Source organism: Amblyomma maculatum, chromosome 1 (assembly GCF_055883805.1).
Source record: "Amblyomma maculatum isolate TAMU_Amacu chromosome 1, ASM5588380v1, whole genome shotgun sequence".
Lineage (NCBI taxonomy): Eukaryota > Metazoa > Arthropoda > Arachnida > Ixodida > Ixodidae > Amblyomma > Amblyomma maculatum.
In genome coordinates this window covers 241,816,804-241,842,326 of record NC_139344.1, presented here as the reverse complement: position 1 = coordinate 241,842,326, position 25,523 = coordinate 241,816,804, and the positions used below count along the sequence as shown (strand labels likewise).

General features: G+C 46.6%; 1 pseudogene; it reads left to right on the top strand.

Moving 5' to 3' along the window:
* The first annotated feature begins 999 nt into the window (after positions 1-999).
* LOC146206062 (translation initiation factor eIF2B subunit alpha-like) lies at positions 1,000-5,626 on the top strand (annotated as a pseudogene).
* The last annotated feature ends 19,897 nt before the right edge of the window (positions 5,627-25,523 follow it).

Here is a 25,523-nt window from a genome sequence, read left to right as displayed (position 1 = left end):
GCCACTGAAAGGAGTCAATGTGAGGTTACAAATTTACAACTTAAGCATTTAACATGTTCACGAGAAAGATCCCAATAGGAACATCACTGTAATAACAGCTAAAGCACGTTCAGCGAACGTTGGTGCGGTAATACGACGCAGTAAGCAAAACATGCAGCAAAGGGAGCGGAACGGAAGGCTTTGAGCAATGCGACACGCGTCTTGGGGGCAATAAAATCTCACCTTCACCGCTCAATTAAAACATGCAGCGATACGCCGCTCATGCAGACGTGTATCCGTAAAACAAGCCACCACTTTTACGACGTGCCTGGGAGGCCGAGCCGCCGAGCTGTGACGCAGCATTGTCCCATCGTCCGGAAATGCGCACATGCAGCGGCAATCAGTTTCTCATCGAGCACAGACAGTCTTCGCCTTGCTGTAAAGCTCTACCACAACCAGCTGAATGAAATACTGACTGTTTGTTACAGATAACCCACTCTGTACGCAGCACGCAACGATGAACGTTGAACCGAGGCCGATGACGCAACCATTCCGCGGATGAAAAAAGCTTTGGTCTGAACAGTCTGAACCATATCTGAGCTTTGGGCAACTACGCAGCAGATAATAAGTGGCCGAGAGAGGCCGTTAGAAACAAGTTAAAATATTATTAAAAACGTGACACGTTTTTTCTTACGCAAGAAACAAAAACGGCATTCATTCCTGAGCGCGAATATTATGTTTACTTTCTAGTTCTTTGGAGTTCTGGCAGATCTTATTTTCTGTGCGTTAGTAATTTGCCTCACAGTTCGCAGGAGCCCTCATCATCGAGTTGATGCCGCTGGCAGTAGGCAGCTGCACGCGTTTTCTTCCAAGTTGCGCGACCAGTTGTACATTGACCTTGCCCTATGTTCGTGCTTAGGGCGCCGCGGCACAACATGTAGGCTCCCTAGTTAGTGTTTTTGAGATATTGCTTATGTGCTTCCGGCGGCCGGTTCTGGTTTTTACAACATGGTCGTTTGATCGCATTTGGATGCCACGTTATTTTAAAAATTATGTGCTTGTGCGTGGACAAAATGGAAGGGGTGAATGCCGATTCTATCAACTCAAAGTTGGAGGCTATGCTGCGGAAGAATTCTGACCTATCGCCAGCAGTGGCTTCATTACAGCTGCTTCTTGAATACATCGAGAAGGACGACCACACAACTATCCAAGGCATGAAGGACAATCTGCAGCATGTTATCAGCGATCTTTGCACTGCGAAGCGCTCAGTAACGTGCGTGACGTCTGCATGCAAGTTGTTTGTGCGTTTCGCGACGCTCCTTCTCTCGATGGCGCCATTTACGAGTGCAAGAAGAATATGTCTACGCGAGGCAAAGCGTTTCTGGGGAAAATGCGTGCAGCGCGCTCCAAGATTGCTGCTCTGCCGGCGCCCTTCGTGCACGACCGCTCCACGATGCTACCACATTCCTTCTCGCGCGTAGTGCGCGACACGTTGTTAGCCGCTGCTGACGACCACAAGCACTTCCACGTGTTCGTGACAGAGTCGGCGCCTGATTACAGTAGCTGGCTGCTGTTTGAAGCGCTCGAAGAGGGAGGCATCAGCGTGACGCTGATCGTCGACGCAGCTGTTGGGTTCAAGCTTTTTACGCTCCGGCAACCTATAGTATATGGCAACGTTACATACAACCCTTCTGAAATACAGCCATTGTTCAATCCCTGGACTGATCATCCCTCAATGAAGTTTAAGTTTAATTTTATTAAACTCACCTACCAGGAGGCCATGTTCTGTTCTTCTCAACGCGCACTCCATATCTATACTGATCGGTCGTTCACACTTCACTCCGCGGGCGCTGCTTTTGTAGTGCTTAACTCCGCCCAAAATATATTATCTGTTCATCCCCTTTCTTCGCAGTCACCTTCCAGTGCGTATGAAGCGGAAATTGTAGCCTTTAATTCTGCTGTTGATTATGCACTTAATAACCCTCCCACTACGCCTATTCATTTCTATATACAGATTCTCTGCTTTCTGCCATCTTTTCAGTAAATTCGTTTAACCCCACAATTATTACCATTAAAAAGAACCTATCGCGCTTATCGTCTCTTACTCCATTCATGTTATTCCATATCCGGGGCCACTCTGGCATTTATGGCAATGAGTTGGCCGACCAAGCAGTTGATAGCGCAGGCCAGTACGGCCGTTTACACCCTTCTGCCCTTTCAAGACGTTATGTCCGTCCACGCTTACATCGTTCTTCCCTGGTTTTGTGGAGCACATATTGGCGCGGAAATAATGGCGGCACAGAATTATTCAATTGGATGCCTGATACACTCAATATACTATGAATTTGTCCGCCCCGTAATGCGATTACAGCTCTAATTACAGGGCATAACAGATTTCCTTTTCATTTTAAAAATTACGACCGATTTGCATAGTTAATCAAATGCGAAGTAGGTGGGTGGCACTGCTTAGGCGCGGAGGTAAGCACAAGCTGCTTCACGATGCGGCGAGCGGCTCGAAGTCGAGGTCCGGGGAGCACCGCACGTGCACGTCTGCTGTCCGTGAAGGCTAAGGAGTGACTGATGCGAAGCGAAAGCTGCCGAAGTTGAAGACGCGCGAGCGACACACGACTGCTAACTACGGAGTAGCACATGCTTGTGCAACGCTGCCCAGTGACGGACGCCACGTCCGCAACTGACACGCCCCTCTCGCTGTCTTACTCTCTCACTCGGTGCATCTATGCGGCCGCTCCGCCCTCTCAGTGTTAAGTCGCGTGATGCGGGCGTCGCCACTTCCCCTTCCTCCTCTTCAAGTTCAAGCAGAGACGGAAGGACAGAGAGAGAGCGGCTAGTGCTGAAGCTGTGCGGCCACTCCGCCTCCTCAGTGCTGAGCCGCGCGACGCCACCTTTTCTTTCTGTACTTCAAGTTCATGAAGAGAGAGAGAGAGTGAGCGGCTTCGGACAGACATCGGCGAAATCCGTGATTGCGGCTAATAGTGCTACGCAATAAAAAGTACATCTATCCTCCTCTTCACTCTGTTCCTGTGGCAAGATGTGTAATGATGTCCGTCACTACTTCCAAGACTGTTCCCTTACTGTTCCCTTACTGCTCCTTTTGTTTCTTGCCTAAAGTCTTTTTGCTCATCAAATATTACGTCTCAATACCCGACGCTTTTTAGGAATCCTCTCGCTTGTGCAATTTTAATTCAGACGGTTCAACGCATAAGCAGCACTATACCTGACTATTGTCGCTGACATTCTTCTTTTAAGTGAACTATTTGCTTGATATTTCGCATTCTTTAAATTATATGCCGCAATTTTATTTTTCCACATATCTCCTCTGAAAGGTTACTTATGTTTTTTTTTCTCTTTATTTCTGCCCTAATTCATTTTATTTTTTTTTTATTTTTTTTTATTTTATTGGTACCCTCAAGGTAAAATATTACAGAGGAGAGTGGGGATTACAACAAAACATTTGGCCCATATAAAAACGTACAGCATGTAATGAAATAGTGAGAAAAACAAACAAACAAACAAATAAGCAGATCATGGTAATACATAAACATCAGTACATTATAGCATATACGTAAAGCACTTTTGTGCTAGGCATCATTGCGCAACATTGGACACAGATAACTGGAACAATGGTAACCGCTCAATTGTAGCCACTGACGAAGGAAGGTGGTTCCAGTCCACAGATGTGCGAGGTATAAACGAGTCAGAAAATGCTTTGGTGTTACATGAATAATTTTTTTTTTTTCGAAACATGCGTTTCAATTATGTATCATTTAGAGTTGACTTCCTTTTCTTTTCTCTCTAATATTTTCCCCGAGTCCATTGTTTTTCTTCTCAGGTATTCTTTCGTTCTCTCTCTGTGCATTTTTGACCTATTTCCTGTTGTGGCGTGCACGCTGCTGCTCCCAACAGTCCATCCTTGGCTTTACAAGCGTCAGCGGATTTCCGTTAGATCCTGTACTTGAGTCTGAGGATGAGGGACTCCTCGGAGTATCCTGCCGACCCCCAACCACGCTCTGTACTGAGGAGGAAGAATTTCAGCCTGTCTAATTCGGACACGCCCACTTGCTTGCATGGAGGCGCCTATGGCTGTAGTGCGCAGGTCACTCATGCCTACTGGATCATTCTTGCGTGTCCATGTGTATTTCGTCGTGACGTGCCCTTCGATGCCGCCAACTCTCCATCTTTGTTTTTACAAGCACCAGCGGATGACCTGCTGATCCTGTGCTTGAGCCTGATGGTGGTGGGGGCGAGGGTCTCGTCGGAGGGTCCCCCTGCCACGCTCTGCACGACGGAGGGCTCCGTGCTCCTGTGTTGAGCAGAGTGCTTTAGGCATGCCTTTTAGTTTTTCTGGATGTGCCCGTGACTGCAGTCATTCTTGCCTACAGAGCCAGGTCCGCATGGGCAGCATGCATACTGCTATGAAATGAGTGGAGTTATTATTATTATTTTTTCTGTGACATGATACTTTATGCCTTTTCTGCTGCGGTTTTCAGACGAGTCCAGTATAGTGGTGCAGTAGTTATTTTTTTTTTATGTATTTTCCTCCATCGTTTCTCTTACCGAGCATTTTCCGGTTAATATAATCTGGTATAGTGACAAACGTCTTTCGCATCAGACTAGATTTAATAGGTTTTTTTTATCTTTTGTTTTGTCTAGGTTTCAAAATTCTTTCTCATCCTCTCCCTCTTGTCTTTGGTGTCAGCACTTTCTCAATTTTTTTGTTTGATTCTTCTGCTCCTTAATTTAGTTTTTTTTTTCTGTCTTTGTGGTTTTGTGGGCCAATGATTACAATACCATTGGAGACTGCAATTTTATATTGCCCACCCGATTTTTTATTTCTTTTGTTGGGGACTGTCCTGTTTACTTTTCTACCTCAGTCTGCCTTTTCTTATGTTTTGGGTTTTGTATGTCTGCCTCTCTCTCCGTACGTTCTTTGTCATTTTTGTATGTATGCTGTTTTGCTGCTGTTCCCTTCTTTTCTTGTTCTGGTTCCTGTTTTTGTTTCATTTGCAGGTCTGGATTCTACTTTCTGTTTTTTTTTTTTCTTTTTTTTTTCTTTGAGCCAGCGTGGACCACCTTGCGACACGGACCTTCTTTTTTTTTTTTTTAATGCCTTATTTCGCGTTTTAAAAAAGTGTTGTTTTTTTTTATCTCGAGCTTTTGCTCCCTTTTATTTATTTTTAATTGGTTTTAAGTCTGACAAAGCTCTTGCAGGCTCGGGCTCCCTCTCTTTTTTTATGTTTTTTTTTTTTTCCACTTCGAGAGGACGAATAAAAATGAGTATATTTAAAAAAAAGTGAACGTAGTCCTTCTGGGAGCTGAAAGGGTGGTCGAAAGCGGCATATCATCAACAAGATTGGTACCTTTACGATGGTCATGTGTGCTAAGGAAAAAAACATTCCCCTTTACGTGCTCGCCGAGAGCTTTAAGTTCGCCAGGCCCTTTGAACCAGAGGAATCTGCCGAACGAGCAAAAATACGCGTCAGACAAGCTCAACGGTAAGTCTGATCTCTCCAAAGAGCATCCCATGGTTGACTATACGCCCCCTGCTTACATCACGCTGTTGTTTACTGACTTTGGCATTTTAACGCCTTCCGCGGTTAGCGATGAGCTCATAAAACTGTACCTGTGAAACTGCGCCCCAAACCCGTTAACGAAGATAAAAATCGTTCCTGAAGGTGGAATAAACTGAGAGCGATGACTTCATCAGCTTCCGATAATCTCTAAGACCGTATATAAAGCGTGCTGTTTCACCGACACCGTATCGCTGAGCCGAAGAAAATGATGAGCAAAATTGTAAGCGATATTAAAATTTTGCCTCTTGCTGGGGTAGCTGTGTATGCCAGTGGGCACTGTAAATTACCCCAACGCTTTTTGCGTGCTCGCGGAAGACTTGAATCGTATCGAAATGAAATGCTATCCTTCAAGGCTATATATTTGCTGCTTTTGGTGACAACAGACTTTAAAGGACTATGGACACCAAACTTTGGTGGAATTTTTTTCTTGTTTATGATGCGTAGGTCATTCCTGTATATCGATCCGCACGCAGTTTTCGCCTACTACCGCTAAATAATTTATAATTTTCTCACCAGTTTCGGTTTCGATAGCCGAGAGATGGCTGTGACGTCACAATCATGTCTTGATGCACGGTATTAAAAAAAAAAAGCGACCTAATCGCTCATTCTTCAATTGTAGTGATTCCTGTCCTTGAGGCAGGCTGGCTTTATCGCTATCAAATGACACAGCAATCATTACATCGCTGTATTTTCATTGACGTCACAGCCATCACTTCACTGTTGAAGCCGAAACCGAAACAGGAGAGAGAAGAAATTCGATTGTAAAGTATTCAGCAGTCGTAGACGAATGCGACGTGGGGATCCGTGTACAGTAATGTCCTAGGCATTGTTACAAATGATGAAAAACGAACCCAAAAATTACATGTCTATAGTCCTTTAACAAAAGTACAACCAGATGAAAGAGTCGCATATCGTTCGTTTTTGAACTGAAGGAAATGAACGCCAAGAGGGAACAAAAATCCACTAGGCCGGGAAAGAAGTACCGCAGCACAAGTGCTTGTTCACAGATATGTTTCAGTAATGAGTCGCGCATACGTGGCTCTTCTCAAGCGACATATGTCCGAGAGAGCGTGTGCCCTGCGTCTTTTCACCATTGCGGTTTCTTTTGTTGATCTTTTGTAAATTCTTGAATTAAATGGTGATTCCTAACGACTGACTCGTCCCTTCTAGTCCTACCAGCAAGTAGCTTATGTCGTTCATTGCACTTTCACCAGGACTTTAAAGGGAACAGTGCGGACACAGGACAAAAAGAGCAACGAATAACACATGGGCATTATTTGAAACACATTAAATTTATTCGAAATAAGCATACATTTAAGTAGTCTTGAGGCAAGCTGTCATCTTAGTCAATGTCAGGGGCAGTGTAAAGGGCCTTATAAAACAGATAAAATTAAAAGCTTAAAAGCACAGCATTGCCACATCAGCTCCATGAAACTGACTTCTAAGATAGTGCTTTCACTGTGTCCCGACCACCTTCCAGGAAGTCGGACGGGTGAGAGAGGCGCGGTTCCACATGTCGATCATCGCAAGCTTGGCGGAAAAGCTGCTCCGAGAGTTTCGCTATACCAATCGCACTAGCAGCAGCCCGGATCGGTCAAGAACCGCGGTCATTCTCTACGTACACACGAACTGAGCCACAGACTTAAAATCGGCAGAAAACACGAAATTCGTATAGTTTTTTCGCCGCCCAACAACCTTGGCGGCCTATACAACAAAAGTCAATCAAGAAGATCTGCCGAAAAGCGCGTGCAAGGTTCACAAAAGCGCCATATTTAAATATCTTGTAATCTCGATTGTCGACGAGATACCGCTATTGTGTGGTGCGTCCTTCATTGGACAGACAGGAAGATGCATCAGCGAGCGTCTGAGGGAACACTCGAAGTCACTCAAGACTGTCAGAGGTGGCAACTTGCCCATCCATTGTAGAAACGGCTCTTACCTGCGATGCCTCGATAAGACGATGACTTGTTGAAACCTTTTGTTTTAAGATTTTTAATTTTATCTCTAGCCGACCGTTTACACCGCCCCTGACGTTGACTCAGCTGACAGCTCGCCTCAAGACTGCTCAATCTGTGTGCTTCCTTCGAACAAACTTCGATTGTAAGTCAGCATCTGTGTCGTTCCTATCTTTGTCCTGTGTCTGCGCTGTTTTAAGCAACGTTACACCAATTAGCCGCAACAACACCCGTGTAATTCTTGCCGACATGTCTCCGTTTATCGCGTTTGGCTGCTATAGAGTGTGCCGCAGTTATAAGATCTGCTGACAGCAAAGTACCTGAATGAATAAAAGTAAACTGCTACCCTGAGTAATACAGCACAATCGGCGCGTTGTTTTTCCTTCCGCTTTGCATTTATTATTATTTATCCCTAAAACGTTTAGAGATAGGAATCGTGCAGAGTGGGTCAGAGAAATGACTCATGTCACTGACATTCTAGTGGAAATTAAGAAGAAGAAATGGGCATGGGCAGGACATGTAGCGCGAAGAAAGGATAACCGATTCGCTTAGGGAAACAAACTGGATTCCATGGAAAGGAAAGCGGCAGAAAGTTAGGTGGGCGGATGAGGTTAAAAAGTTCGCAAGGGTATATATATATATATATATACGTATATACCCCGGCGTTTGCCTTGGACTTGTAGATTGTTGGCTCCTTTATATTCTCTAATATGGTGCCCTCATTTCCCCTTCAATTGTCTGCTTAACAGGGACTTTAAGAAATACTTTTACATTAAGCTTATTCTGTGGAGGTGTAAACAGTGCTCATACTCAAACTGTACCCAAGGTACCGAAATTTAAACAGTGATCGATGATTAAAACATGCTTGCCGCAGAAAGCTCACAGATATAATTTACAACACGACCGATGAAACACAAATTAAACGATGAGGCCCAACTGTTCCCTGGCCGATCGGGGACGTGGAACAGAAAAAAAAAAAAAAAAAAGTTGATAAGACCATGAAAACGAGGACGATTGCAGCGCAACATAAAAAAAAAAATGGCGTAACATTCTCGTATGATTTTAGTTTGTACCGTGCGGCTAGCTGTTCGCGCTGCAACCCTAACTAACCTGCTTACATGCATAGTTACGAGTACGAGAGTGGTATGCACGGCCAGCTTTCATTCTACGGTTTCTTGTAGGGGATTACAAAAGTACTTTTATGTCACGCCCTTCTGCCATGGATATGCATTTATGCTATTAGAAATAATTAAGATCACCTGTATCTGAAAGAACTAAAATGCGAGTTTATGTTCCGCAAAGTCACTGCACCGCGCGATCTGTAAACTCTGCTGATTCTAATGACATTTACAACCATACATTCTAATGCCTTCAGCATATGGGATTAGTAAAATAACACCATGCATAGTGACGGTACTTATCCTAATCGCGTTGACGCCGCAAGCTTCCTCTTGTCTGCATATTTCCTCCCACGTTTTCGACAAATCAGCCGAAACCATGGACAAACGAAATGCTGGGTCAAAGAAAGCACGCTAAACAAGGTCAGAGAGAGAGAGAGCGCGCACAGATGAGCTATCGTAGCCTTAATTCTTTTATAGGAAGCGGCATGTGCTTGCTGAAAAAAAAAAAAAAAATGTTACCAAGTAAAAGGGTGCTTTCAGAAAAACAAGGCCAGGGGTACATCCCTTTAACGATCTATTGTGTAGGGAAATCACTGTCCCCTTGCTGCGTCAAACATCTGAACTTCCATTTGCTGTATATTTCCTCAGAATAAACTTCTCCCAGTCTGCATACTGAAGTTTCACGGATTGAACGTGGACATTCATTGGTTTAACGGCTTCTATATTAGAGACGGACCGGCTGACAGAGAATCACCTTGCCTAATAAACATTTCGGTGTTTGCACAGTTGCCTGAGTTTATAGGGATATGCTGGAGTGGTTCAGAGTAGGTCAGAGTAATAACTCGAGTTAATGACATCCTAGTGGAAATCAAGAAGAAGAAATAAATGGGCATGGGCAGGACATGCAGTGCGAAGAGAGGATAACCGATGGTCGCTTAGGGTAACAAACTGGATTCCAAGGGAAGGAAAGCGTAGCAGGGGGCGGCAGAAAGTTAGGTGGGTGGATGAGGTTAAGAAGTTCGCAGGAGTCAAGTGGATGCAGCTAGCACAGAACCGGGTTAGTTGGAGGAATATGGGAGAGGCCTTCGCCCTATGGGCATCGTCAGGCGGATGATGATGATAATGACTGGAGTGCTTCGCGGGCATATCAAGATGTTGACCTCTTTTCTTGAAAAAAAAAAAAGAATAGTTGTGGTTTTGCTCTGGCTAACCATAGTTAAATTGCGAAAGCAACGGCGGAAGCTTCTTTTGCCTGCTACATTATTCCCCTATCACGCGCTATCAGTGTAAGGTGCTACATCATTGGGGACACTTAAGCTATGACGTGAGAGCGTAAGCTACCAGCCCACATATAAAGTCACGCTTCAACCAAGCCGTATGGACTTTACTGCAGCTGCGTGTCGTAGGGGTAACGAGAATGCAAACGATTCTGGCAGGCTGATTCTGATATCACCCTCCCATATGAAAGGAGCGACCCGAGTTGGCAGCTCCTGCCCGTGGCATAGGGGTAACGTGAATTCAAATGTCATGGCAGGCTGAAAGTAGAACGACTTCTTTTAGCTGCATCTTCGTTACGACGCTTCTCGTGTCGTGGACGCGTTCTGCTTTCTCTTGAGCGCGTCGTCTCTATAGCTTCGTTCTGTCGTTGTTGTCTCTCTTTAGCGCTTCCCATAACAACTAGATTCCATCGAGGCTAAGAGCGTTTATATCCCCAAAGCGTCCGTCACCTCCTCTCCTCTGCCCGCGGAGCACACAACTGGCGGGAGCGATGGAGGGATGGATGGATGGATGGATGGATGGATGGATGGATGGATGGATGGATGGATGGATGGATGGATGGATGGATGGACGGACGGACGGACGGACGGACGGACGGATGGATGGATGGATGGATGGATGGATGGATGGATGGATGGATGGATGGATGGATGGATGGATGGATGGATGGATATGGATGGATGGATGGATGGATGGATGGATGGATGGATGGATGGATGGATGGATGGATGGATGGATGGATGGATGGATGGATGGATGGATGGATGGATGGATGGATGGATGGATGGATGGAATATAGGAGAGTCCCCTTTGAAACAGGGTTGTAGCAGTTGCTATTATGCTCGTTTTTCCCCTGTTGTGCCGGTGGGGTTATCACACAGTAGCCCACCGTCAACAGGGCTGTGCCAAGGAGTTGGTTGCGTAGCGCTCGTCACCCGTTTCGTGAACGAGGGCTCTCAGCTCCCTGGGCGGTAGCGATGAACCCGAGTCGGCGCTGGTGAGATGAAGAAAAGGCTTTATACACTATTTACAGGCATTTACACAACGAGTTCGGCTCTGGGGCCGAAAGCTAACATAGCCATACACGACTGTTCTCGCGCAGCGACGGCCGGGGAGATTCCGCCGCGACCGCTCTCTCAGAAGGCGAACTGCTCCCGATGGACGCTAGTGACGAACTCACACTCGGAGTCTCGAACGGAAGCACTTGACTCTCCGTAACCGAGAAACCGTTGACGCTCAAATGGTCCAATCCGACGGCAGCACTTTCGCAGGGCCAATGGGAGAGCTTGCTGCGCTCTCGCTTCAAATATGCCGCGGGGCGAGAAGGGGTCCACCGTCGGGGCCACGGCGCCGTGCTGTCTGGACGCTCAGCTCATGTTGAAACACGTCGCTTCTCTCCCTTTGGCACGGCTCGCCTCCAGTGCACTGAAGCTTTTCAGAGAAGTATCCGGATTTTGTGAAGAAGGCGTTCGCCGAAGAAGTTTGGCGTCCGGCTGAATTTCTGGGCGGCCTTGGCCGGGCACAACACCCCCTATATCTTAATTATTGTTTTTGATCGGTAACCTATACCATCATTCTATTCATTGAATTTTTGTTTCTACATTACTAGCATTATGTTACTTTTCTGCCTTTGAGCCACCAATCTTCCAATCGTTTTTTTGCTAGCTTCCACCGCAGTTTCATTCACTGGCATCTCTAAACCCCAGGGCCTCAGGAAGAGTGACTGCGCCCGCATCGACTTCCAGAGGGACGCCATCACATTCGATTATAAGATGGGAATTGTTTCTGTGGATTTACCATATACTGCACATGTGTCATCTTCATTGTTAACTTTCTTTTTGTAGCTGCGTGTTCTAAGGCACCCTGATATAGCTTCAAAATGTAGGGTACTGCCTCTTGAGTTATCAAAGAAAGCTTCCTTCCTGACCTGCCTTTTCCACTTTCGGTATACTAGTTCCATACTCTGTTTCTTTTCCATAGAATTTATCCAATTTTTACCTTGTGTGTTTTTCACCTGTTGCTTAACTCTCTTTATTTCTTCGTCCTTGTGATCAGCACACTTACTGGTTAGTTTCCTAGTTCTTTCCCTCCATTGCGAGTCAACGCTTTTTATGTATATGTATTTAAATACTTCAGCTGCCCAAATGTTACTGTCCAATTTCCTCAGGCGTTATTCATATAATATTTTACTCTGAGCTTCCCGTACTTCGAAAGATGCCCAGCCCATATCTTCCTGTATCGCCTCATTTGTAGTTTTGCCGCGGGCACCCAGTGCTAATCGTCCGACGGCTCTCTGATCTATTTTTAATGTCGACTGTACCTCTGCTTTTAGGCAAAAAACAGCATTTCCGAACACGATGTAAAAATTGTTCTTAAACCGTGTTTCCGAAAGTAGGCCCGGGTACCATAATTCCTTTCCAAATACCCCTCAACACCTGATACCTGTTGTATCCTCACAATGCCCTATGACTCATTATCCCGGCACTTATTCGCCCTTTTGCCCTAAGTGATTGCTCATGTCTTTCAATGTATGCCAATCCTTCGCTTACCCATACCCCGAGATATTTATATTCTGCCACTCTGGGTATTTCATGGCCTTGTATTTTAAGACCCTGATCAGTTGAGCCGTTGAAAATCATCAAACCCGACTTAACTGTGCTAAAACTGAAGCCTAGAGCGTCCCCTTCATCTCCACAATACTTAACTAGAGTTTGCAAGTCTTCCTGGTTCTCTACTAACAGCACAATATCGTCTGCGTACATTAAACCGGGGACGCGCTGCTCTACCACCTTTCCGCATAATCTATATGACAAGTTAAAACCTAGGTTATTTTCTGGTATCCTCCGTTCCATATTTATTACATAAAGCATATGAACAGCAGCGGTGATAGAGGACAACCTTGTCTTAATCATTTGCATATTTCGACAGCTTCCTTACTTCAAATGTAATCTCTACTTTGTTACCCGGTATATTTTCTGTAGAAGATCTGTTATCTGATGACTGATATCTTCTTTTAATGTGTTCCACAGGAGTTCCCTGTTTACGTTGTCGTACGCCCCGTTTATTTCCAGGAAAGCTAAATTAAATATGAAGGTCTATTTTCCACTCTAGATATTTCAATGCATTGAGCAAGCACGAACAGGCTATCATCTAAGCGCCTACCATTTCTACATTTGTTCTGAAGTTCTCCGAGTATCTTCTTACTTTCTACCCATGATTGCCTCTTTAATTTCACCACCTGCATAGCCAACCTGTATATAACAGATGTTATGGCAATCGACCTGTAGGTTTTTATGTGCATCCTTTCTCCTTTCCTTTCATAAATCAAATTCAGGTTACTCTGCCGCCAGCTTTCCGGAATTTGCTTATTCGTTGTGACTGTTTCCAAAGATTTTAACAACGTTTCCTTACTTCTTGGAACAAGTTCATTAATCAGCTTGATCGGAATTCCATCTATTCCAGTAGATGTGATTTTAGGAATATTGTTTTCCCGCCTTTTTTCAGTTTAGATTGGTCAGTTCTAAGCTGCTTTGTATTCGGCTATCTTGTGTTGCTTGCTGATTTACGGAGATTACACTATCGTCGCTCTTAAATGACTCGGCTATAACTGATGTAATGTAGTCCAATGCGTTGTCTCCCTTTAAACAATTTCCCTCATAATCTTGAATCCTGCCCTGCTTTCTTTGATTCTTTTTACCTAGCCAGCTTATATGGTTCCAGAATTTTCTTGGTCCGCCTCTAGAGGCATCGGGTATGTCAGCCATCCAGCGATCGGTTGACTGCTTTATTTTACTTTGGACCAGGGCCTGTACATCAATTTGGTTTTTGTCGATACGATTTACATTTTTGGTCTATTTCCTCCTGAGATACCTGTGCTTTCTTTGCCTCTCGTTGTTCCCTTGAAGCGGCCCGTCGTTGTCTAATGGCTTCCCTGATTTCCTTATTCCACCAGCTCCGTGGCTTCCTCTTTCCATTCCAGCGGTTTGCTACTTTAACCTCCTTAATTTTTCTCTTTTTGAGTAGTTCTAGATGTTCATAATCCCAGTCTTCCATGGGCTTTTCTCTATTGCTTCCTCTATGTCTGCTGCTATCTGCGCTATTTGAGCGTCGTTTAATTTTCCGTTTACTTTTTGTCTAAGCTTAATCTCTCTTTTCATCAAGGGCCCCATCTGCAGGCTAGTACGATTATGATCACTTCCCAGACTGCCCTCCCCTTCTTCGTCTATTTTCCATTTTTGCAAGCTTGCTATAAATTCCCTGCGACATTAGACAGTAGTCAATGGTCTTCTGCCTGTTCCGGAATTCCCATGTGATTTGTCCCTCTCATTTTGTTTCTCTATTTACAATAACTAGGTTGTGTGGCTCACAGAAATCTGTCATTAGCTTCCCGTTACAATCCGTGTATACATACCGATCGTCGATATGGCCGTTCATGTCCCACAGTAGAATAATATCGGCCCCGTCTCCAAACTGGCTTATATGGTCACTGAGGCATTCAACGAGATCCTTGTTTTCCTGCCTGAATTGGTGTCCTGTTCCTAAATAAACTACCCCTAGCCATGTCCTTATGCTGACAATTGTTCCCGAGGCCCAGATATGTTCTTCGCAAGATGAATTTATTCTTCGCCTGTTTGTTCCCTGGTGTATCAACATACCTACCCTTCCCCCCTTTTTCTCCATTCTCGTTCTGTTGCACCCTTCCCAGACGTAACGATCGCGACCACGTAGCGATCCCATAGCGATCCCAGACGTAGCGATCGCGAGCGGCTGCGGCGCCATCTGGCGGAGCTCGGCTAATCGGTTGCTAGGTAGAGCTGTTGAAGGTCATTCGTGGCCGCGGCCACGGCATACGCGACGAGCTGAAACCTGGCGTAAAGTTGCTTTTGCAAAAAAAAAAAAAAAAAGACAAGGGCGCTGATGGATGTTGACCCGCTAACTAGCAGCTAAGCAAACCTGCATCAGTTTCTCCGGGGCCAACATACATGTTACGGCAACATATACGTCGCGTAAAACCGAGTAGCTTTAATTTGCCTGTGACAGAAACCAAATGTACTTACTTACCTTAGCAGCAAATAGTTTACTCTGCATGCACGAAGTATGCTCAAGTCGAGATTTCTTGGGCATCAGTTTTAATTGTGAGACAGTGTTGAATGTTGTAAAATGCTACCATGGAAATATTGACAGCCATGGTCCAATGTTCGGGTTTGCAGCGAAAATTTTCTTTTAAAATTAACGGGGTAGCTTTAATGGGTCATTAAGACTGCCATAAGAGACCTAGCAAAAATGTTATAGCAAAGAAAAAGACAACGAAAATACAAAGCAAAACACCCGCCTACGTAGCTGGGTATGTACACATAGTGGAGTCACCCCCGAACTATCAACTTTCCCTCTTGTCCCGACCGCGAGGGAACTCAGTTCGCGTAAAGACCCTCCCCCCCCTAAGAAGGAAACGTACATTAATTAATTCGCGCACTGAATGCGACGGTTTGACAAAAGTTCACGTTACCGTTGCCACGTGATTATAACGAAACAACGCTGAAAAATGGGTCCCTGCAAAAGCGTCCGATGTGTTTTCCACATGCTTTTCCAGCTGCTCTTCCTCTGCGCATTGACAACTTGCCACCAACTTTCTTTAGCTGGTGGAGCCCCCAAGGGGGGTATTTTTGAACTGCGTGAAATATAGCGGGAAATTTAAACTGTGCGCATCTGATGTTCCGTCGTTCCTATACATATGGCGCTAAAATATTCATTTTCTTGTCGCAGTGAGTGCTCAAACCAAACGAAAAAAGCTATATATATAAAAGCTATATATATATATATATATATATATATATATATATATATATATATATATATATGTGTGTGTGTGTGTGTGTGTGTGTGTGTGTGTGTGTGTGTGTGTGTGTGTGTGTGTGTGTGTGTGTAGGGGGGGGGAGGGGGTCTGTTGTCCCGTCTAGCCGGGCAGTCTGCTGCGTCAGCTATCTACAACGCATGACGATAATAGCTCAACAAATGTGCACGCTTATCAACGCTACGTGCCGAACGAGCAGCGTCAAGAATTCCGACGTGCTACTCTGAAGTCTCTGTGTTTCGGTTTAGAGCGCATCACTTATGCGCCTGTTTGTCGACTGAGACGCGTCGCCATCGGCGTTGCCGATGTAACCGAGCAAGGCAGCGTGCAGAGGACAGCCGAACAAAGGGATACGAGCTCTGCCCCTGCACCTTTGTTATCAGTTATCGTGTGCGTTGCAGACACCCGGCGGGAACTGGCAGGGAGTGCATCCGCTCATCTAACAGCCTTAGCTGCGCGTATCTCGCACGCGAAGTCACTGCGAGCGCATGGTAGGTTGCGCTGATTGTACAGTGTGGCACGCTTTGCCGTGTTCACGTTAATGCATTTTATAACTGTACTTCCAGGGACCCTACAAGGAATTCAAATGTGATAGGGGGTGTGGGAGGGCTAGTAGAAGGCGTAGTCATTTTGGTAGCCACCTGTGTAAAAAGGAGTTAAGACGATGCTCCCAGCGAAACTATAGTTACGTGAGGGGGGGGGGGGGGGGATATATCAGTATATCAGTGGGTACGTCTGGTTACATATCTAGGCTACATCTTGATGAGAAATGCAAGGCGTCCGTATTACAGCTAGCTAGGTGTCAAGAGCAGCTAGGAAAAATTAGTTATGCGAAACTTCTAGTTCACATCCTGTCAGTCCTTTTAAAGACGTAATAAGGTGTATAGCAGATGTTTCATAGCTGGTCTAATGCATCATCTATTTTGCGTTAGGCGTCACCTTGCAAGATATTTTGTACTGTTTGAAGGATGCCTGACATACATGGTTAAAAATTTTGTGGATACCTTATACCTTAAATTACCATCTTAAGAATTCTTTGACAAAGATCGCATGGCAGCCACCCATGCTGGCATACAAAATGTCGAACCCTTTACTCACCTCGGTCTATTAGAAAACTCTAGCTCATCATTATATTCATCATGACCTCGCATGTCCACTTGGAAAAATGCTTATCAGCAAAGTTATCCAAGATACAGTGTAAATTTCTGCATTAGGATTACTCGGGTTCGAATGCGGCATTGTTTTAATTGCAACCTTGCTGGCTGACATAACACGGAAAACGAAAAATAAACTCAAAAGCAAAAGCTGCACTTGCATAGGCACTGCACACGAAAATATCGCAAGCAACTTTGTACACACAAAGATATCTAAAAAAAAAAAAAACAAACCAATATGTCATCGTTCACAAAAAAAAAAAAAAAAAAAAAAAAAAAAAAAAAAAAAAAGCTCCCCTCTGGCGCGATATAGTAAGCCTCAAATACAACGTTCAATTGCGCGCCGACCACACTGCAAATGCGGAATAATGCACGCGCGTGTTTTTCTTTCACCAACCGCTTTCAGAACAAATCAATTTTATAGAGATTAGGAAACGCATGTTGTCCTGCTTGTTGCACCTGTCATTATGCACTGGATATCCACGACTATCTTGTTATAGGACAAGGCGCGCAACATCCACAGTGCACAGTACAAGACACTATCACAAGCGCCCCGCTCTATTTATGTTAATGTATGAATTGCACATTGTTCTAATTAGGTGGTGGTGTGGTTAAAAACGCAGCTACCATGCATAATAGAGAGGTTTTTGTCCGTGTCTACTTTAGTGGTCTTCTTTAGTTTGCGCTTGTACGGCCCCCCATTGTGATGGAAAGTTAAACAGCTACAAAGGCGAGGGCGTCAGCAGCGGCGGCTTGCGCCTTCGCAGCAAATTCCTCGTGAGGCGGCGCGCGTTTCCTTGGAACCGAGAGTGGCGCTAAGTGACGGCGGCTTCGCTAGGCGGCGGAGAATGACGACACCGAAGAGCTTGACGGTGCCCGCTACACGAGGCCCTCGTACGGTCCTCCTCTTGTAAAAAGCGACGGATAGTGCCCCCATCGAAGGAGCCCATCAAGCCGGCTGTCAAGGTCAGCTATTGTTGGGGGCGGCCGGCCGCTACTCTTTCTACACTATTCACGGCCCGTACAGCGGCCCTTTCCAGTCGCGCGAGGAGAGAAGCCGACAAACGAGTCTTGTCCGCCGCCGCTTCTTGGGAAATCGCACCCGTCCACACACACGCCGCCGCAGAAGAGGAGGAAAAAGCCGGCAACGCCGCCGTAGCCGTGTTTACGTGTCCCGCTTTCTAAAGTGCAAAGAAAAGAGAGAGAAACAGCATATATGCAAGTAGAAGGGGGGGGGGGGGGGGAGGAAGCTGGTAACAACCCCAACGGCCCTTTGTAGCTTTTGCATTTCGTTTCCGCTTCTGGTACTCGCGCACTTGCCGCGGACAGGGGAAGCAGCTGTTGTCTTGGTCGTTGTGGTCTAGGAGGGCTGTTGCGCCATGCACGACTTGGAAGTCATGGTAGGCCGAAGCTCACAACCTACGGGGAAGCTGCTCAAAAATAGGAGCGGAGGACAGCCACAAGTCGTAAATCCACGCTGATTTGTCTTTCTTTTTTTTTAATGAAAAATGTCCAAGAAGCACATGGTTCATATGGGACCGAAACTCCCTTAACCGTCCCCTGCACACCAATGTTCCGACTCTGCCGGACTGCAGCGCCGACAATGCCGTTGATGTCGTTGATTACAGGCTACATTGCAGGGTCAAGGAAAATTCTAGAGGCGATCAATTGATTTCATGGCCGAGAAATTCGATGCCATTTGTCTTTCAATCGTCTATGGATTCCAGTTATGATTATATTCTTATTACACTCTTTTTCTAATTGTTTAGACTCCTTTCCGACCAAGGCTTTTCACAGACGACGCTGCAGCTGACGACGAACAGTTTTTGCTTTCCTAACGCTCCTGTTGACATCGCATTTCAAGCATTGGCAAATAACGGGTTGTGAACACATGTCTGTTCTATCATTATTGATTACGTCAAGCTCTAATTAAAACAAAGCTCTGCTGAGCGTTGCTCCTGTGCTCGTCTTGCCGTATCTGTTCTATAAAACATGAAGGCGTATCTGCATTTAGCTGTGACCGCAGCATGGCACCGCAAAACATTTATTCCACCTCGATGGATATTCTGTCACCATCCATATACGAAAAGCGATGTCTGGTGCCTGGAACAAGACGCTGCTGTCCAGTCAGAAGACAGAATCAAGCTGTGCAGCAGGGGAACTATAACTTTCTGCTTTCCTTTCAGTTTTGTGGGTAGCGCAGTGATTAGGGCGCTCGACTTCTGTGCTCAAGGATGCGGGATTGAACCCCGGCCACGGCGGCCGCTTTTAGATGGAAGCGAAATGCAAGGCGCCTGTGTGCTGTGCGATATCAGTGCACGCTAAAGAATCCCAGGTGGTCGAAATTTCTGAAGCCCCTCACTTCGGCGTCTCTCAAAGCCTGAGTCATCCTGGGACGTTGAACTCCTAACAGAGAGAGAGAGAGAGAGAGAGAGAGAGAGAGAGAGAGAGAGAGAGAGAGAGAGAGAGAGAGAGAGAGAGAGAGACAGACAGACAGACAGACAGACAGACAGACAGACAGACAGACAGACAGACAGACAGACAGACAGACAGACAGACAGACAGACAGACAGACAGACAGACAGACAGACAGACAGACAGACAGACAGACAGACAGACAGACAGACAGACAGACAGACAGACAGACAGACAGACAGACAGACAGACAGACAGACAGACAGACAGACAGACAGACAGACAGACAGACAGACAGACAGACAGACAGACAGACAGACAGACAGACAGACAGACAGACAGACAGACAGACAGACAGACAGACAGACAGACAGACAGACAGACAGACAGACAGACAGACAGACAGACAGACAGACAGACAGACAGACAGACAGACAGACAGACAGACAGACAGACAGACAGACAGACAGACAGACAGACAGACAGACAGACAGACAGACAGACAGACAGACAGACAGACAGACAGACAGACAGACAGACAGACAGACAGACAGACAGACAGACAGACAGACAGACAGACAGACAGACAGACAGACAGACAGACAGACAGACAGACAGACAGACAGACAGACAGACAGACAGACAGACAGACAGACAGACAGACAGACAGACAGACAGACAGACAGACAGACAGACAGACAGACAGACAGACAGACAGACAGACAGACAGACAGACAGACAGACAGACAGACAGACAGACAGACAGACAGACAGACAGACAGACAGACAGACAGACAGACAGACAGACAGACAGACAGACAGACAGACAGACAGACAGACAGACAGACAGACAGACAGACAGACAGACAGACAGACAGACAGACAGACAGACAGACAGACAGACAGACAGACAGACAGACAGACAGACAGACAGACAGACAGACAGACAGACAGACAGACAGACAGACAGACAGACAGACAGACAGACAGACAGACAGACAGACAGACAGACAGACAGACAGACAGACAGACAGACAGACAGACAGACAGACAGACAGACAGACAGACAGACAGACAGACAGACAGACAGACAGACAGACAGACAGACAGACAGACAGACAGACAGACAGACAGACAGACAGACAGACAGACAGACAGACAGACAGACAGACAGACAGACAGACAGACAGACAGACAGACAGACAGACAGACAGACAGACAGACAGACAGACAGACAGACAGACAGACAGACAGACAGACAGACAGACAGACAGACAGACAGACAGACAGACAGACAGACAGACAGACAGACAGACAGACAGACAGACAGACAGACAGACAGACAGACAGACAGACAGACAGACAGACAGACAGACAGACAGACAGACAGACAGACAGACAGACAGACAGACAGACAGACAGACAGACAGACAGACAGACAGACAGACAGACAGACAGACAGACAGACAGACAGACAGACAGACAGACAGACAGACAGACAGACAGACAGACAGACAGACAGACAGACAGACAGACAGACAGACAGACAGACAGACAGACAGACAGACAGACAGACAGACAGACAGACAGACAGACAGACAGACAGACAGACAGACAGACAGACAGACAGACAGACAGACAGACAGACAGACAGACAGACAGACAGACAGACAGACAGACAGACAGACAGACAGACAGACAGACAGACAGACAGACAGACAGACAGACAGACAGACAGACAGACAGACAGACAGACAGACAGACAGACAGACAGACAGACAGACAGACAGACAGACAGACAGACAGACAGACAGACAGACAGACAGACAGACAGACAGACAGACAGACAGACAGACAGACAGACAGACAGACAGACAGACAGACAGACAGACAGACAGACAGACAGACAGACAGACAGACAGACAGACAGACAGACAGACAGACAGACAGACAGACAGACAGACAGACAGACAGACAGACAGACAGACAGACAGACAGACAGACAGACAGACAGACAGACAGACAGACAGACAGACAGACAGACAGACAGACAGACAGACAGACAGACAGACAGACAGACAGACAGACAGACAGACAGACAGACAGACAGACAGACAGACAGACAGACAGACTTTCTCTTGAACATGATGGGTCTCAAAGCGATAGATGTGCGATCTATTAGAACGTTTAGGTAATGCCTGGCACCACAACGTCGCCGGCATTTCGCCGGTACATCCCGCGACAAAACGCAACAAAATGAAGCGCAGAGGTAACGACGTAATTTTGCACAATGCCGATTGGCTACTCTGACAGGGCATTAAAGAAAGGTGAGGAGATAGTGATTAGGGGCGTAGAATTTAAGGGGATGGCTAACCAAGCTTTTTCGCCCGCTCTCCCTCTACCCCTCTCCGACAACGCTTCCATCAAAATGTGTTCGATCCCATTTAAAAGGCGCACTTTCCTTGTCACCCGAGCGCCCCGCCCAAAGGCCTAACAGATCTTATAGCGGCTATCAACACTCGAAAGATTCTCTGGTTGCGCGGATTCTTGAATAAAAGATAACGACCGGGACACAGCCGTTTTCAGCGCCGAGCTAATGCCGGATGCCACATTTCCTGCGCAAGCGTCCAGATAGCCGGAGGAACTGTGCAAGATGGATGGAGCGATCTTGTCTGGACGCTTTCTGCTAGCACGACCGAGCGCCGGGATCGTGAGCGATGTCGTGCAGGGTTCACGGGTCGGGTCCCCCTTGTTGCGCAGAGTTTGAGGTCGCCCCGCCTGCTTTCCTTGTGCCGTCGGCCGACGAACAGTAACACGAGAAGCGTCTCGCTGGGGAGCTCTGTCGCGCCCCCGGCGTTCCCACGCACGCGCAGCTGTATGTGGGCGGATCTGGAACAGCATACAGATCGTGAGACGGCGGCGCTAATAGTTAACGTTGTCGCGATATGCATGGGGCTGCCGGCGTCCATGCTCGAAGACGATTGCTTATTTGTTTGATTTTCTGCGAAATGTTTCAAAGTGATGTTCATCAAACACCGCAGCGCACCTCCTCCTTACGTTCCAGTGTAACAAAATAGCAAACAGCGTTATGTGTCTCTGAGTCTGAAGCAGCGCCCGAAAGACAACAAATTCTAAACTAGTAGGCTGTCTTCTCAGGATAACAAATCTGCATATTCCGGGCAATAACAGTGCCCTCGGGATACGGAAAATAGCTTAACCTCTGCTACTTCAGTTTTACGCACCACGGATAATAATGGGCAAGTTGGTTAACTGAGCTCCGTAGATCTCATGAGCCCAGGAAAAAAAAAAAAAAGAGAAATATTCTTTTTTTCTTCCTTCTCGTATTTGCGAGAGATAATGCGTACTCCGAGCATAACAGAGGAGTATCTGCATTCAGGCTGGAAGAGGTTTATTTAAACCGCGGTTCGAATTACAAAAAAAAAAAAAGCAAAGTACGAAAAACATGAAAACGACGAAAAAGAAACCCTCGTGTCGCTGTAGCACTCACGAGCTCTTGCTCGCTGATTTGCTTATGCTTGCACTGTGGCAGTGCCAGGACTTTTTCCTTCACGTTCTGTAGAGCTCAGGTGCAAAATTTGCCAGTTTTTTTTTTTTTTTTTTTTCTTTACCTCTGCGGCTGTTCCGTGCTGAAATGCATACTTGCTGCTGACAATACAAATGACGGTCGGCGTTCAGGCCCGTTGTTTTAGGGCCTATGAACTCGTTACGAATCTCGGTTTCCGTACGACTCACATCGCTGATATGCGTGCAATCCAACCTCGTTAATAGAGCGGTATCGTCACGGGCGAGGCAACGACAGAGGCAGGGAAAGAGCGATGCTGCAACAAGGTGCACTTTAGTCGAGAACGCAATTTTCAGGATCGACCTCCCTCGGAAAATAAACTTTTGCTGTTTTGGTGTGCTTTGTTAGGGTGGCTAGAATTCACACTAACCCAGCTTTCACTAACAGTGCCGACTGCCGCGGCCATTTTCCCATTCTTCTTTCTGGCGCAGCAGTGTATTACTTTAATCTTGGTTAAGAGATTTCAGCCTTTGTTCCACAAGCTCTTAACTGCGAGCTTTTCGGTAAGGATGCATGAATGTTTCCGCACAGATGGAAAACGAAATTGCAGGACTGCCACAGGACGCATTTCATTTATAACTTGGACGTAAAAATTTCAGGAGTCAGGTCATTTTTCTTGAGTGTGTTGCGTAACTTACAAAAAACAGCGAGCTTCATCCGTGATTCGGTATAGCGTTAACGCTGACGCCTGTCGCCCGCTCATAAATACATGTCGACCTCAGGAAGTAATTACTGAATCTCAAGCGGAAGCGAGGATATAGCAGAGGTGTATTTTGGGGTCGTTTTGCATATTTTGTTTCTTTCCATTTCAGCACTGCATAAATTTTCCTCTCATGCTTTGCGGCGTGGAGTGGGGACCATGGCGAAGCAATTATACAATACAACAGGGCGCAAATTCCATAATTTCAACGAGGCAGAGAGCACCCCCCTAAAGAGGAGGTAAGCTCCAAGGACATGCGAAGACAACTATGAAAAAAAAAAAAAAATGAAGTAGAAGGGGGAGTAGAAAGAAGGTCCGGTTACGTTCAGCGGGCTATATCATTGCCGCAACCTGTGTCTTATCTATATGGTGAACAGACGACAGTCTTGTGGGGCGTGTTCTCAGGGGCAGCGCTCATTTTATTAGCAGGAATACAACTGCACGTAATCTTTGGCCTCCACTGCTGTAGCCTACCACATACAGCGGTGGCACGCGCTTCTTGCAGCGACCGCAAAAAGCAGTGCGAGCTGCCTGCGACTCCCTCCGTTTTGCATCCGCGGCGGCCGTGCTGACTTGGCGGCACGCAGCAGCTGCCGTTGCTAACACCTCTAGCCGCCATTGTTTAAAAACGATCAGCCGCTGTGTTCGTGCGGTTAACGGCTCCTTCATGGATTGAGTATGCTGCGCACGCATGGGCGGTCCCGCTCAGGCATTCCTAAATGACGGCAGGTTTAGCATAGGCTAATGACCCTCGCGTTCCTCAGAAGGAACTCGCTGAGCTTGAACCATTCGCATGCGTCTAGCGAATGATTTCTAGAAACATGCAGTTGTCCTTCGCCACACGTATACTGTTTGTAGTCCCTTCACCGCCAGCGCGCCTTTCTCTGAACCAAGCGCGTCGCTCCGCTTAAACCGTCGAAGCATAGACGGAGTACAGATTTTCTGTGCGCTGTGAGCCGTACTTCGTTTCCGAGCGAATTCGGATACCATAGCGCCTAGATTGTTTTTTTTTACCAGATTAATATAAAAAAGCGAAGACTTTTTTAAGCGAAAAGAAAAAAGCGAAGAGAGAGAGAGAGAGAGGAGCAGTCGTCGTGTTTCTTGGAGAAGACTGCCTCGTTCTAGATCTACGGTAGCAGAATGAAAGGAAAACGGTTCCCTAAGATCAGCCAAGGGAGGAAGGGGAAGCCTCATTCCGCTGACCAACGCTTCGGCAAGCGAACTGAGACGAAGGCGAGTCTTCTTGTCGAAGCAATGGTCCGCAAACTAAGACTTCCTTCCCTGCTCTTCTGTTCAGTTATTCACTTTCGCTCCTCACTCGTGTTTTGCGGCGGCCAGTGCAAAACAAAGCAAAGAAACCGCGTGGAATTCTGGTCGCCCGTGCCAGAAAGCACCGCGGTGATTCACTGCTGGCTGCAGTCGAGAGCAGCACACTGGCAGGTATGTATAGCAGCAAGCAGCGGCGGCAGGCAGCTACGCAGCTGGCGGCGAAGCGAGGACGGTCGCGTCGGTTCAACTGTCGCGCTGTGTCCGCTTCCCTGACGGGGCTGGATGGGGCGGCTTCGCGAGTGTCGCGTAAACAATGAACCAGATTTCCTCGTGTCTGTTGGGGCGGTGCGCCTCCATCCATGACGCGCCAGGGGTGGCGCTATCTGAGTGGGCCGATGAATGTGCGGATGAGAGACAAATAACGAAATGAGGATTAGAGCAGGAAGAAAATGGAGTGGGGCGCGATTACGGCCGTACGCTATTGTTGTCGCAGTAAGAGTCCGGCAAATATGTAGGGCAGCTTTGCTTGCATTGTGAATGCGCGATATGCCGGCGTTTTATGCCGCCATGCGTCTAATCGACAGAAGTGCCGTCTGAAACATGGTCACCGAAGCCGTCTCAATTAAA